Source organism: Pinus tabuliformis, chromosome 1_2 (assembly GCF_031772625.1).
Source record: "Pinus tabuliformis cultivar Carrire ecotype Pingquan chromosome 1_2, CPIR1, whole genome shotgun sequence".
NCBI classification, from domain to species: Eukaryota; Viridiplantae; Streptophyta; class Pinopsida; order Pinales; family Pinaceae; genus Pinus; species Pinus tabuliformis.
The window spans coordinates 501,077,002-501,090,558 of NC_142298.1; positions in this window are offsets into that span (position 1 = coordinate 501,077,002).

The window sequence follows — 13,557 nt, forward strand, 5'->3', positions numbered from 1 at the left end:
AGTATTGCCAACATTTCCTTCTCATAAATAGCTTTGTTTAAAAACTTTCCCTTGATTGGACGACTTTCAAAAGCAATGGGTCTTTCATCTTGCATTAGAACAACACCAATTCCATTTCCTGAAGCATCACATTCCACAATAAAGGTTTTTGTGAAGTCCGGTGTAGCTAAGACCGGTGCTTGGCACATTGCCTCTTTAAGATGTTCAAAGGCCTTTGTTGCTTCCAGAGTCCATGAAAATGCATCTTTCTTCAATAATGTTATTAGAGGTGCTGCTATTCTCCCATAATTCTTAACAAACTTGCGATAATAACCTGTCAACCCAAGAAATCCTCGCAGATGCTTTATGGATGTGGGGATTTTCCATTCCTTAATGGCTTTAATTTTGCTAGGGTCTACCTTAACTCCTTCATGAGATACAATATGACCCAAATATTCCACCTCCTGGACTCCAAAGAAACATTTGGATCTTTTTGCATATAATTGTTTCTCCTCCAATAGTTGTAGCACCCTATCAACATGTTCAACATGATCCTTCCAAGACTTGCTGTAGATTAGTATATCATCAAAAAATACTAACACAAATTTTCTAAGGAATGGTTTGAAAATTGAATTCATCAAACCTTGAAATGTTGAAGGTGCATTAGTAAGGCCAAAAGGCATGACCAAAAATTCATAATGACCCTCATGAGTTCTAAATGCCGTTTTTGGAATGTTTTCAATCTTCATTCTGATTTGATGATATCCCAAACGAAGATCCAACTTGGTGAAGTAAATTGATCCATGTAATTCATCCACTAATTCATCAATGACAGGAATGGGGAACTTATCTTTAATAGTGAGCTTGTTGAGCTCCCTATAATCCGGACACATGCGCCATGATCCATCCTTCTTGTGCACCAATACTACTGGAGTAGAAAAAGAATTTTGACTTGGTTGAATTATACCAGCCTCTAACATTTCTGCAACCATACGTTTAATTTCACTTTTTGGACATAGGGATATCTGTACGGCCTGATGTTTGGAGGAACACTTCCTGGAATCAGATGAATAGCATGATCATGATCACGCATAGGTGGGAGACCTTTGGGAGTCTCAAATACCTTGGAATGATTGTCCAAGACTTTTTGGAGATCTGGAGAAATAGATGATTCCGATGTGGAAACATCTAGCGAACATAATTGTGCAATTACACCTCTTTGCTCCTTTTTTAGAAGCTTTGTCATACCATTAGAGCTGATTATCTTTCCTGGTTTCCCTGCAATACCCCTTAATTCAACTTCCTTTCCTTCCATAGAAAATTTGATGAAAAGTTCTTGAAAATTAAAAGTTATTGTACCCAAGGATTGTAGCCATTGGACTCCTAATACAACATCAGCACCTCCCATTGGAATGGAAAGCATTGGGCTAGTCAATACATATTCTCCCATGGATAGCTTGATATTATGGCACCTTCCAGAGCAATTTATTGTTCCTCCATTTGCAATCATCACTTGACACTCTGGTGCTGGATATAGGAAGCAATTCAATTCTTTTGCTACCCTACAATGAATAAAATTGTGGGTGCTTCCTGAATCAATCAACACTATTACCTTTTTCTTCTTGATTTGTCCTTCTATCTTGATGGTTTGAGGAGTGGTAATTCCCGCCAATGCATTACAAGATATGGTCGGATTTATTTGTTCTTCATCTAGGCTTTGTTCCTGGAGTATATCTTCTTCTTTTGACCTTTCTTGCTCCTTTTCTTCTTCCTCTTCACAATCTATGTAGAATAATTTCTTCTCAGCACACTTATGACCTTTAGTGTATTTGTTATCACAACTGTAACAAAGCCCTTTTGCTCTTTTTTCTTCCAATTGTTGTGGTGTCAACCTTATAGGTTGTGGAAGACTAGGGGCAACAACACTTCCGTCTTTATAATTGTGAGTGGTATGCTTTCTGGTTGCCATAATTTTGCTTTCCATTTTTCTTGCTAACCTGAATGCCTTCTCTAATGAATCAGGTTCCCAAAGGCGAACATCATGTTGGATATTATCCTTTAAAGACCCTATGAACACATAAATCCTATGCTCCTCTGGAATATCTTTTACCCTTATGTTCAATTTTTGGAACTCCTCAATGTGCTCCATTACTGAACCCTTTTGTTTGAGACTTATCAATTGGCCAAAAAAAGTGTTGCTTTTTGTATCTTCATAATGTGCTATCAATTCTTTTGTAAAAATTGCCCAAGTGATAAATTGTTTACGAGAGCAAAGCCATTGATACCATACAAACTGATTTGGTTCCAAATATACAGTTTCCGTACGTACCTTTTGTGTGTTTTGCACATTATTGAGATCGAAGAACTGCTCCATCTGTAATATTCATGTGGCAGGATCATTGCCATCAAACTTCCTCATATCGATTTTTGGAATATGGTGGGTCTTCGATCCAACATTAGAGTCTATGGAATCATGATTAACATTACTTTTGTTCACATCATGAGTTTCCTTTACAACCTTTTCACCATTAGTAAGTATTTCTTGTAGAAAATTTCTCAAATCTGTCTTCAAATCTGCCATGTCTGTCTTCAAATCATCCATGTCTCTCTTCAAATCTGTCTTCGAATCATCCATCTTAGCTTCCATGCCCTTTATCTTAGATTCCACACCATTTATCTTAGATTCCACGCCATTTATCTTAGCTTCTGTTAGCTTTTGTGAGCGTGACTTTTGTTGCACTTGTTCTTGTAATTTTGATATATCATGTAGCATTTCTTCCTCTTCTTCATGAGTCATGCTAGAGCTTTCAGGTTCCTTACTAGGTGTTTGCATTTTCTTTCCTCGGGGCATCAGTTACCGATAATAATGCTTTACTATGCCCTTTGAATTCCGTTAAACCAAGCTTACACGAAAATTTAAAAAAAACTACACACCTTTTTTCACTTTATAGAAGCCAGATATTGAATCTGATGTATCTCTGCAATTTCGAATCATCTAGTTCTGAAATTGTGACCTGTAGTAGCCTTCTACGTCCTCTTTCCTATTGTTATTATTCTGATACCAAATGTTATGAAACCAGCTCAAGAAAAGATAGAAAAGATAGATCAACGCCTTAGAATTCAACCTCTTCGAGGGGGCAACCTCCTTTACATTACATAAATGAACAATTCTTGGATGATAAAAATGACAAAACCTCATTTCTATATATAGGAGTCTAAGGAGTCACAATATAATCTAGCCGACCTAACAATAATAATATAAAGCCACAAAAATAACAATAGAGGGATTCTATGGGGTACAGAAATAACAACATGGGGGTAATAGGGGCACAACAATATAAATAAGGGGTATAACTACAATAGTAATGGGGTAATCACTAGTATTATAGGGACCCAACATTCCTCAACCAAACTGCTTCACAACAGGCCATACTCGCAGCAATGTATTCGGCCTCGGCGGTGCTTAGTGCAACCGATTGTTGCTTCCTACTCATCCAAGATATAGAAGCAAACCCCAAAGAGAAGCAGCACCCAGATGTGCTCTTACAATTCACCACACTGCCAACCCAATCAACATCTGTATATCCATGTAGCCTCAAATTCCCGACAATGTATCTCAGTCCATAGTGTATTGTGCCTTGGAGATATCTTAAGAGATTCTTAGCAGCGATCTAATGAATGTGATGAGGCTCGACCATATATTGATTGAACGTGTTCACAACGAAGCATATGTGAGGATGGGAGTTGACCAAGAACATCAGCCCCCCCCCACAAGTTGACGATACTCGGTAGGTTTCGCCAATTCAGGCCCAACAACACTTCCACAAAGATTCTCAAAGTTGAGTTCCATTGGAGTAGTCACGGACTTGCTGTCCACCATCCCACATCTCTTAAGTAGCTTCACAATATATTTTCCTTGAGAAAGGAAAATCTCACCTCCCTTTTGCCAGACCTCCAACCCTATAAAATAATGCATCAATCCTGGGTCCTTCATCTCGAACTCGGAAGCCAACTCCCTCTTGCATTGATGAATGAGAGGGTCATCATCCGTCAGAAATAGATCATCCACATAAAGGACCAGAATGAGAGTTCTGTCCTTTTCAACCATGAAGTATAGGTTCGGGTCAGCATCGCTTCTTGTAAATACCAACTTCATAAGATAGCTATCGATCCTCTCATACCAAGCCCTAGGGGCTTGCTTCAAACCATATATGGATTTCTTCAACCTGCATACATGTGTCTCACGATATTGAACCTCAAACCCCTAGGGTTGTTCCACATACACTTCCTCAAGTGAACCATGTAAGAAGGAAATTTTGACATCCATTTGATGAAGATTCCATCCGTGTGAGGTAGTAAGGGCTATGATCGAACAGATGGTGGTATATCGGGTAATTGGTGCAAATATCTCATCATAGTCTACTCCTTCCTTTTGAAAGAAGCCTCGAGCTACAAATCTGGCCTTGAATTTGTCAACACTCCCATAAGTTCCATGTTTGATATTGTAGAGCCATTTCGAAGTGACCACTGACTTGTCCTTGGGTCTAGGAACCACATCCCAGACATCATTCTTCATGATCGACTCATATTCCTCGTTCATTGCATCCTTCCAAACTTGTTGCTTTACGGCTTCTTCGAATGTACAAAGCTCAAAATGTACAAGGGTACTCATGGTAGCTAAGTACCCTCGGTACCTATTCGACTTCTTGCATTCATGAAATGTCCCTCTCAGTGAAATATGTTTCTCAACATCTTCAAGAGTATCTTTGAGCCATAAAGGCCTTTTTCTTTAAGTAGTGGGTTCACTATGAGGTGGATCAATGGGATCCATCGGACCTTCAACACTGAGCATCAGTTCATCGGATGAAGGTTCATCCTACTGTTCTACACCAACATCATCATTGTCCCTACTTGGAATAGGAAGATCTCGAATCTTTCTGTTATGAAGCCAGCTCACAAAAAGATAGAAAAGATAGATCAACACCTTAGAATTCAGCCTCTTTGAGGGGGCAACCTCCTTTACATTACACAAATGAACAATTCTTAGATGATACAAATGACAAGACCTCCTTTCTATATATAGGAGTCTAAGGGGTCATAATATAATCAGAGTCAACAAAACAATAATAATGTAAGGGCACAATAATAACAACAGTGGGCTTCTATGGGGCACAATAGTAACAATATGGGGACTACATGGGTACAACAATATAATAAGGGGGTTGTACTAATAACAATAAGGGGTTACAGTAGTAGTATAGGGGCCTAACATGCCCCTCTCCTTTAAAAAGTGTTGTCCTCAATGCTTGAGTAGTTCTTGATGCTTCTGTATAAACTTCGTGCCCTCCCATGTGGAATCTTCAATAGGTAAGTTCTTCCACTTGATGAGATACTCTAAAATTGATCGATTTCGTAGCTGCCGGGTTCTTGTTTCTGTGACTGCTCCAGGTTCCAATATGATTTTTCCTTCCTCTTCAAGTTCTGACCATATTGTTTGAATTGGGATCTTTTGCAAATTTGAATGAGTGGCCACACTTCTTCGTCCTTCTTCCATTCATCCCTTGCTTCGTTTATCCAATCTGGTTGGATAATAGAAATAACACAAAACAATGCTTCCACATCCTCATCCTTTCTTGAGAGTGCATCTGCAACAAAATTTTGCTTCCCTTTTCTATAGATGATGTCAAAGTCATGACTCAACATATTTGTGACCCATTTTTTATGTTCTTCTAAAGATAATATTTGTTCTAAAAAGTATTTAAGACTATCATGATCCATTTTTACCTTGAAATGTCTTCCCATTGGGTAAGGTCGCCATTTCTTAAGTGCATGTAGTATTGCCAACATTTCCTTCTCGTAAATAGCTTGCTTGAGATGTAGCCGTAAAAATACCCAATGACTACATCAAAACATTTTTCACTGCGATGTTGATCTACCTGTTTTTTCATTCGATTCTGCACCAAAGTGGCATTATCCTTTAAAAGTTGGAGAACTTGTTGTTGATGATCGATGTGATCTTTCATTGCTTGAACCTTTTTCTTCTTGATATGTCCTTCTATCTTTAGATTTTAAAGAGTGGTAATTTCTTCCAATGCTTTACAAGATATGGTCGAATTCATTTCTTGATGTTTGATGTGATCTTTCACTTCTTGAGAACTTTTCTTATTGATATGTCCTTCTATCTTGATAGTTTGAGGAGTGGTAATTTTTTCCAATGCTTTACAAGATATGGCCGGATTCATTTCTTGATGCTCGATGTGATCCTTCACTTCTTGAACACTTTTTTCTTGATATGTCCTTCTATCTGGATAGTTTGAGGAGTGGTAATTCCAGCCAATGCATTACAAGATATGGTTGGATCCATTTCTTCTTTCTTGATGTGATCTTTCACTTCTTGAACCTTTTTCTTCTTGATATGTCCTTCTATCTTGAGAGTTTGAGGAGTGGTAATTCTTGCCAATGCTTTAGAAGATATGGTCAGATTCATTTCTTCTTTCTCTGGGGCTGGGTCATGGCGTATATCCTCTTCTTTTGATGTTTCTTGATCCTTTTCTTCCTCCTCTTCATACTCTATGTAAAATAATTTCTTCTCAGCACACATATGACTTTTAGTGCATTTTCTATCACAATTGTAACAAAGCCCTTTTTCTCTTTTTTTCTTCCAATTGTTGTGGTGTAACCCTTGTAGGTTGTGGAAGGCTAGGAGAAACAATACTTCCATATTTATAGTTGTGAGGGGCAAAATTCCTTATTGCCATAAGTTTTCTTTCCACTTTGTAACAAAACCTTTTTTCTCTTTTTCTTCCAATTGATGTGGTGTTGCTCTTTGTATTCTCATAATGTGCTATAATTTCCTCCGTGAAAATTGACCACGTAACAAGTTGTTTACGAGAACAAAGCCCTTTATACCGTAAAAATTGATCTTGTTCTAAATATGAAAATGCAATACATACCTTTTGTAATAGTGGTACACCATGTAGATCAAAATATTTATCCATCTGTAGTATCCAATTTACCAGATCCTTGCCATCAAACTTCCTCATCTTGTTTTTTCTTGATTTTAGGAGCTCGATCTTGAAATCACTGTAACTTTGTACTTTTGGATCTTTAAGTTCTGAAATTGCGACCTGCAGTAGCCCTCTGCGTCCTCTTTCCAATGCCACCTGTCTGATCGAATTTAGATTCTCCAAGAAAGAGTTATGCATAATCTCCTAATATGACCTGATTATATACCTTTTCAGAGGATCGAACTTGTATGAACTGCCACGTGTCACTATTTTGACCTTAGGATCTGAAAAATATACATAGGAAACTACAGTCCGTCGTCTTTCTGTAACTTCTTACGAAATTTCGATCTGATGCTCAAAACACAAGTTATGACTATTTTCCCCAGGTCACCTATTTGGAATGTAATTCGGGAGTCTACAAAAAGGCCAACTTCCCCAGATCATATCTTCACAAATATAGCACGAAAAGCTCTAAAATTCGGACCCGCGGTTTAGAACGATTTCAGTCCAAATGGGTTTTATTTTTAGCGTCTAAAACGTCACAAAAAATAAGTTATAACAAAAATTCCACGATGACCTGTTTGGAGCAGCGAAACCTTAGAATTCAAAGCTCTGATACCAAATGTTATGAAACCAACTCACAAAAAGATAGAAAAGATAGATCAACGCCTTAGAATTAAGCCTCTTCGAGGGGACAACCTCCTTTACATTACACAAATGAACAATTATTAGATGATACAAATGACAAGACCTCCTTTCTATATATAGGAGTCTAAGGGGTCATAATATAATCAGAGCCGACATAACAATAATAATGTAAGGGCACAATAATAACAATAGTGGGCTTCTATGGGGCACAATAGTAACAATACGGGGACTACATGGGTACAACAATATAATAAGGGGGTTGTACTAATAACAATAAGGGGTTACACTAGTAATATAGGGGCCTAACACTTTCTAAGAGCAGAATCTTCATCGAAAGTAACATCATGACTTAGTTCCACTTCCCTTTGACCAAGCACATAGATTCGATATGCCTTTGAAGTTTCACTGTAGCCCACAAATGTTCCTTTCTTCCCAAATGCATCTAGTTTGTTTCTTTTCTCTTTTGGCACATGAAAGTATATGGGACAACCAAAAATTCTAAAATGAGAAACATTAGTTTTCTTACTAGTGAATACTTCTTCGGGTGCCTTGAAGTCCAAAACTTGATGTGGGCATTGATTTTGGACATACACAACGGTGTTGGCAGCTTCCCCCCATAAGAACTTCATAAGACCTTGATCATGAAGCATAGCTCGAGTAGCTTCTATGGTAGTACAATTCTTCCTTTTGGCAACACCATTTTGTTCAGGAGTATATGTGGTTGTAGTCTCCCTCTTAATGCCAAATTCTCTACAATAGTCTTTGAATTCATTTGACTCATATTCGGTCCCATTATCGGTCCTCAGTATTTTGATATTCTGCCCTGTTTAATTCTTGATCAAGGCTTTGAAGGAACAAAACCATTCGAATACTTCACCCTTCTTCTTTAAGAAATAGATCCATGTCTTGTGAGAGAAGTCATAAAAAACATAACATAATACAAATATCCACCCAAAGATGTCATGGGCAACATACCTGATAGATCAGAATGGACCAATTGAAGAATATTAGTGGTTTGAGTCTCACTTGAGGGGAATGGTCCCCTTGTATGTTTTCCAGCTTCACATCCCTAACAAACACCTTCATGGTTTAAGTGGAATTAGAGCATCCCTGTGACCATCTTCCTTACATTGGGTAAGGCTTTGAAATGAAGGTGAGAAAATCTCTGGTGCCATAATTCAGATTGAAGAGAGATGTCACAAATCATTGCTCCCAACAGACTTCCTCCAACCTGATAGAAACCTTCAACCCTGAATCCAAGAGTGAATGCATCTCTTGGGTTCCTTTGCCAAAGAAGAACCTTACCATTAATGAATGTCACCTTGAAACCCTTATCTTCCATTGCAGAAATAGAAACCAAGTTCTTTTTCAGATCAAGTACATATACCACTTCTTGCAAATGAAGAGTTTGACCTTGATTTAAATGAAGAGTAGCAATCCAAATTCCTTTCAAGGGATAAGTGGCATTATCCCCAACTATAATTTCCATATTTGTCTTCTTTTCAACCAATTTAGAGAGGGATTCCTTGTACCCAATGAAGTGCCTTGAGGCACCACTATCAATCAACCAATGGTCCAATGTATTTGGAGGACAGGCGATGGAGAGGGCAGAAATAAGAACAAATTCTTTTTGCTTTGCAATATTAACTTCATCATACCTGGAGTTTCTCAACTTCTTGGGAGGACGACCACCTCCATTTTGAGCAGCAGGAGCATTCCTCTTTCCTTTGTTATTGAACCTGTTGTTCCTTTGATTGCCATTTCTTTTGAAGTTTGTTGTTATTATTGTCACCGTCTCTTGGAGTATCCTTCTTGTGAGGACATTCTCTAGCGAAGTGGCCAAACCTGTTACAATTGAAGCACCTTCCTTTTCTCCCTTCTTTGAATCCCAACTTGAACCTTTGTCCTTGATTCCTTGGACCAACATTGTTCCTTCGCTTAGAATTAGCAGAGAAGGCGGTAGGATTGTTTCCATTTGAGGGCTTATCTCTTTCCATCATCCTTATTTCTTCTTGAGTGCATCTAGCCAATAGTTCATCAAATCCCAAAATCCTATCATTGTTGAGAATGGTAGTGTTGAACACAACCCAATCCCTTGTAAGGCCCCCAAGTGCAATAAGAGATAGCTCTCGATCACTAGTGACTTCACCAATAGATAGGAGATAATTCTTGATCTCGGTAATCCTAATGAAGTAGGATTCGATGGATTCTCCTCTATCCATCTTGATATCTTTCAGATTGTTCTTGAGAAAGAGAATTTGATTTGCATTGTTTACTTTGAACATACCGACAAACTTTTCATACATCTCCTTAGATGTTTCCAAATCAGAAATATAGGCAACCAAAGGCTTATGAATAGGATCAACAATAATATTCTTAGCTTTAACCTCACCTTTCTTGTACTTAGTTTGTTCAACATCAGATGCATTTGAAGGAGGCTCTGCTATTCTCCCTTTGACATAGTCCATGGCATCATTCTCTTCTAATGTCAAATCCAAAGTCATCTTCCATGCATGATAGTCGGATTTGTCCTTGAGCTTGTCCTCGGATTTGAAGAAAGATGTAGCCGTCATTGGGACTAGTTCCAAGTCCTTGTCTAACAACTTTCTTTAGTGATTGGTTTGTTTCACTCTTTCTTGGGCTTTGTCTTCACCTGAACTCTGATTCCATGTTAAATTTAGATAACAATGGTATGTTATATGCTTAAGACAATTCACTTCAATGTTCCTTTAGCAACCCAATGACAAATTCCAATTATATCCAGTAACAATCACATTAAATTATACACATTGACAATAAATGCATATATAACATAAAATCATATGCAGAAGACAAGCCAAGACAAGAGGAAACAAGATGTGGTGGATGCCAGGGACATACCCCAATGTGGGGAAACCATTTGATCAAATATTCTTATTATTCTTCAATAGTTCAGCAGAGAGAGAGAGAGTACAAATATCATAAATACAAGCCCAAAATAGATCTTCCAAATCAACAGTCTGATCCGAACTTAAACAGGAACGCAACAAATTACAGAGATAACCATAAACACAGATATGCAGCGGAAATAATACTTCATTTCATTAATGTAAAATACTGAAATATTCTTACAAACAGTAATGGAAATAAACTAGCTAGGGCGATGGTAGCTTATCTCTAAGCAGACATGTGGTGGCTACATGCCTCTGAACTGTCTTACAATGAGGCTAAAGGGCCTTTTTATTATTGAACAATAAGAGAAAACCCTAAACAACCAAAACCCTAACCCAAGGAGATGTAACACCAAGATTTTGTGGGCCCCGTTGGGGTGAGTTGGACAACCAACTTCCCGGGGTCACGAATTGGTCATATTATCTCCGTTTGACGAGCATGATAGCCCATTAGAAAGATCTCTCAGAGGACTACGACAGAAAAGACGAATTTTTAATAGAAAATTCGCTGGCGATGCTATAATTAAGGAAAATAAAAAACTGAAAGAAGCACTGGTAGGGCTCCAAGTGGAATTAGCAGGTGGCCACCAATATCCACCTGGATCACAGTCAATGCAGCCCTAACTTGAAAGTCAACAGTGGTCAAAGATGCCCCAAATCAACCTCTAATAAACTCGGTCAAAAATAGAATAGTACAACCTCTGGAGAGGGTCAAAGTCAACCCAAAACATATCGGTCAACCAAAACAATCCTTGCTGTAATTTCTACGGTCATATAGAAAGTCAAAGATGCAGTCAACGTGGTCAAACTGTCCCCAATCACCTTGATTTGCGTGCCAAAGAATGCGGCCTAAAAAGATCGATGTTCTAACAAAAAAAACAGAAGTCAACGCTTGGTCAAAGTACCAAAGTCAATGCTGGTCAATGCTACCCTAATCAAAGAAAATTTCGGCCTCCTAAAATTTGCCTTCCTTCCACACATGCGAAGACGAGAGAGCCTCCAATTGTACGAACCAATCAAGAGAGGAGAGAGAAGATGATATGACAAGATCGGTGAGTGTCCAAATGAGAGAAGGGTCACTCCTATTTATACAATTTGTTGAGGGTGAGAAGACACATCTATTGGGCTTCATGAGCCTACATTTGACTGAGGCCGACCTTGACAATTTTTCCATGAGAAGAATAAATTCAAAATTCCATTTCTTCTTGTCAGAATGAGATGATATTTATATCATAATTGAACCTCTCCGAAAGAGGAATCCAATGCAATAATCATCTCCATCATATGAGCTGTCCTAAGGTGGAAGTTGGTCCTAGTTGCCAATTTTAACAGGAGTGCTCAAGGAGGTATTTTGAATTGCCCATATCAATTAAGAGATGCAAGGTGAATACGATACTTTGATAAAGGGGAGGTTTTAGGTCATTTATTATGTACATGTGTAATGTTAAAAAAGATTGCAATGCAAAATTAAAATGCTAAATGTTAATGCAAAGAAAAAAAGAATGGTAAGAGCTACAAGTACTTGGAAAATTGAATTTCTTCCTTTACCTCCAATGTTATTTAACCTATAAGCATTTATCACGATAAATAACATATTTAGGGTAGGCAATAACTCATGGAAAGAATGAAACTACCTATAAAACTTCACAAAAAAGGTTCAATGTTGTTAAAAAACATAATTTGGAAGGAGTTGTGGGGGTTATGGTTTTGATAGTGGTGTGATCAAGATGAAGATTTAATTCTTGAAGGCATTGTTGCTTTGTAAATATTGATAAATGCTTGTATTCTTAGTGCATTTGCATCTTGCCATTGGTATGCATGTATAATGGTCTTGGTGATGAATATCATACTTGGTACATGCACAAATGTCAAACTTGGTGCTTCAACTGTGAAGTGTACATATAGAATGTTGAGTATGCATGCATGGGATGTTGGGCGTGCATGCGAGTGTTAAAGTGTGCATGTAGGGTGTCAAATGTACGTTGAGGTGCCAAGGTATGCATGCAAGATATTGACTATGCATGTGGGACATTGAATGCACACACATGGCATTGAGAGCATATGTTTGTGCTGAAATGCATGTGCACAGGATTTTGGGAGCAGACACACATGGTGTTTTGTGTGCCAGACACTTTTAAAAATTTAAAGCCTTATTCGTTAACCTTGTTTGTCAATATCAATGAATGGTCACTAGAGACATTACCCCTTAACTCCACAAAAATGAGTACAAATTAAAGATAATATTGTTAAATGAGATTAATGTTAGAATATTATGTTTAACAAAAAAAAATATACATACTTTTTATTTATTTATTTTTATTATTTGTGAATTAATTGTTAATTGAGGTTTCAATGAACCATGAGAAATACCTTATCTTTGTTTATAAGCTAGAAAGTTGGGTTCTAAATTACTTATAAATTTAAATAAATAAAAAGCATCTATATCTTTTTGTGTTAAAAATAATATTCTACGCATCAATCTCTTCCAACAATATTATCCTCCATTCTTATTCATTTTTGTAAGATTTAAACCCAAATAAAAAAGACCAACATTATTCCTTTCCAACATGGAAACTAAACATAATTAAAATATACATTAAATATGCATAACCATAACAATACTCAAACCAACACATTTCGAATAATATTTCACTTTACAAAAAAATAAAACGTTAAAAAGGAAAGAAAGGTTCAACCCCATTTCTTCTGGGATAAGCTTAGCTCCCAACATGTTTTGAGTGGTCTAGCGCTGAAGTTCAATATAGCACCATGGTCCAAACTAATCTAATGAAGTTTACTTTCTAAAATATTTCATGTGTTGTAACTTTGTACGAGTTGGAGTTCAGTACGACACTCTCTCCATGTATTTTTACAAAAAGATTAATTTAAACTATATATTTTAACGTTGGGTTAATTACAATTTACTATGAATTTTTAAAATAAATTTCATCATCAATTCTTGGTTTTGAAGTTAAAATATTAATTTTTAATGG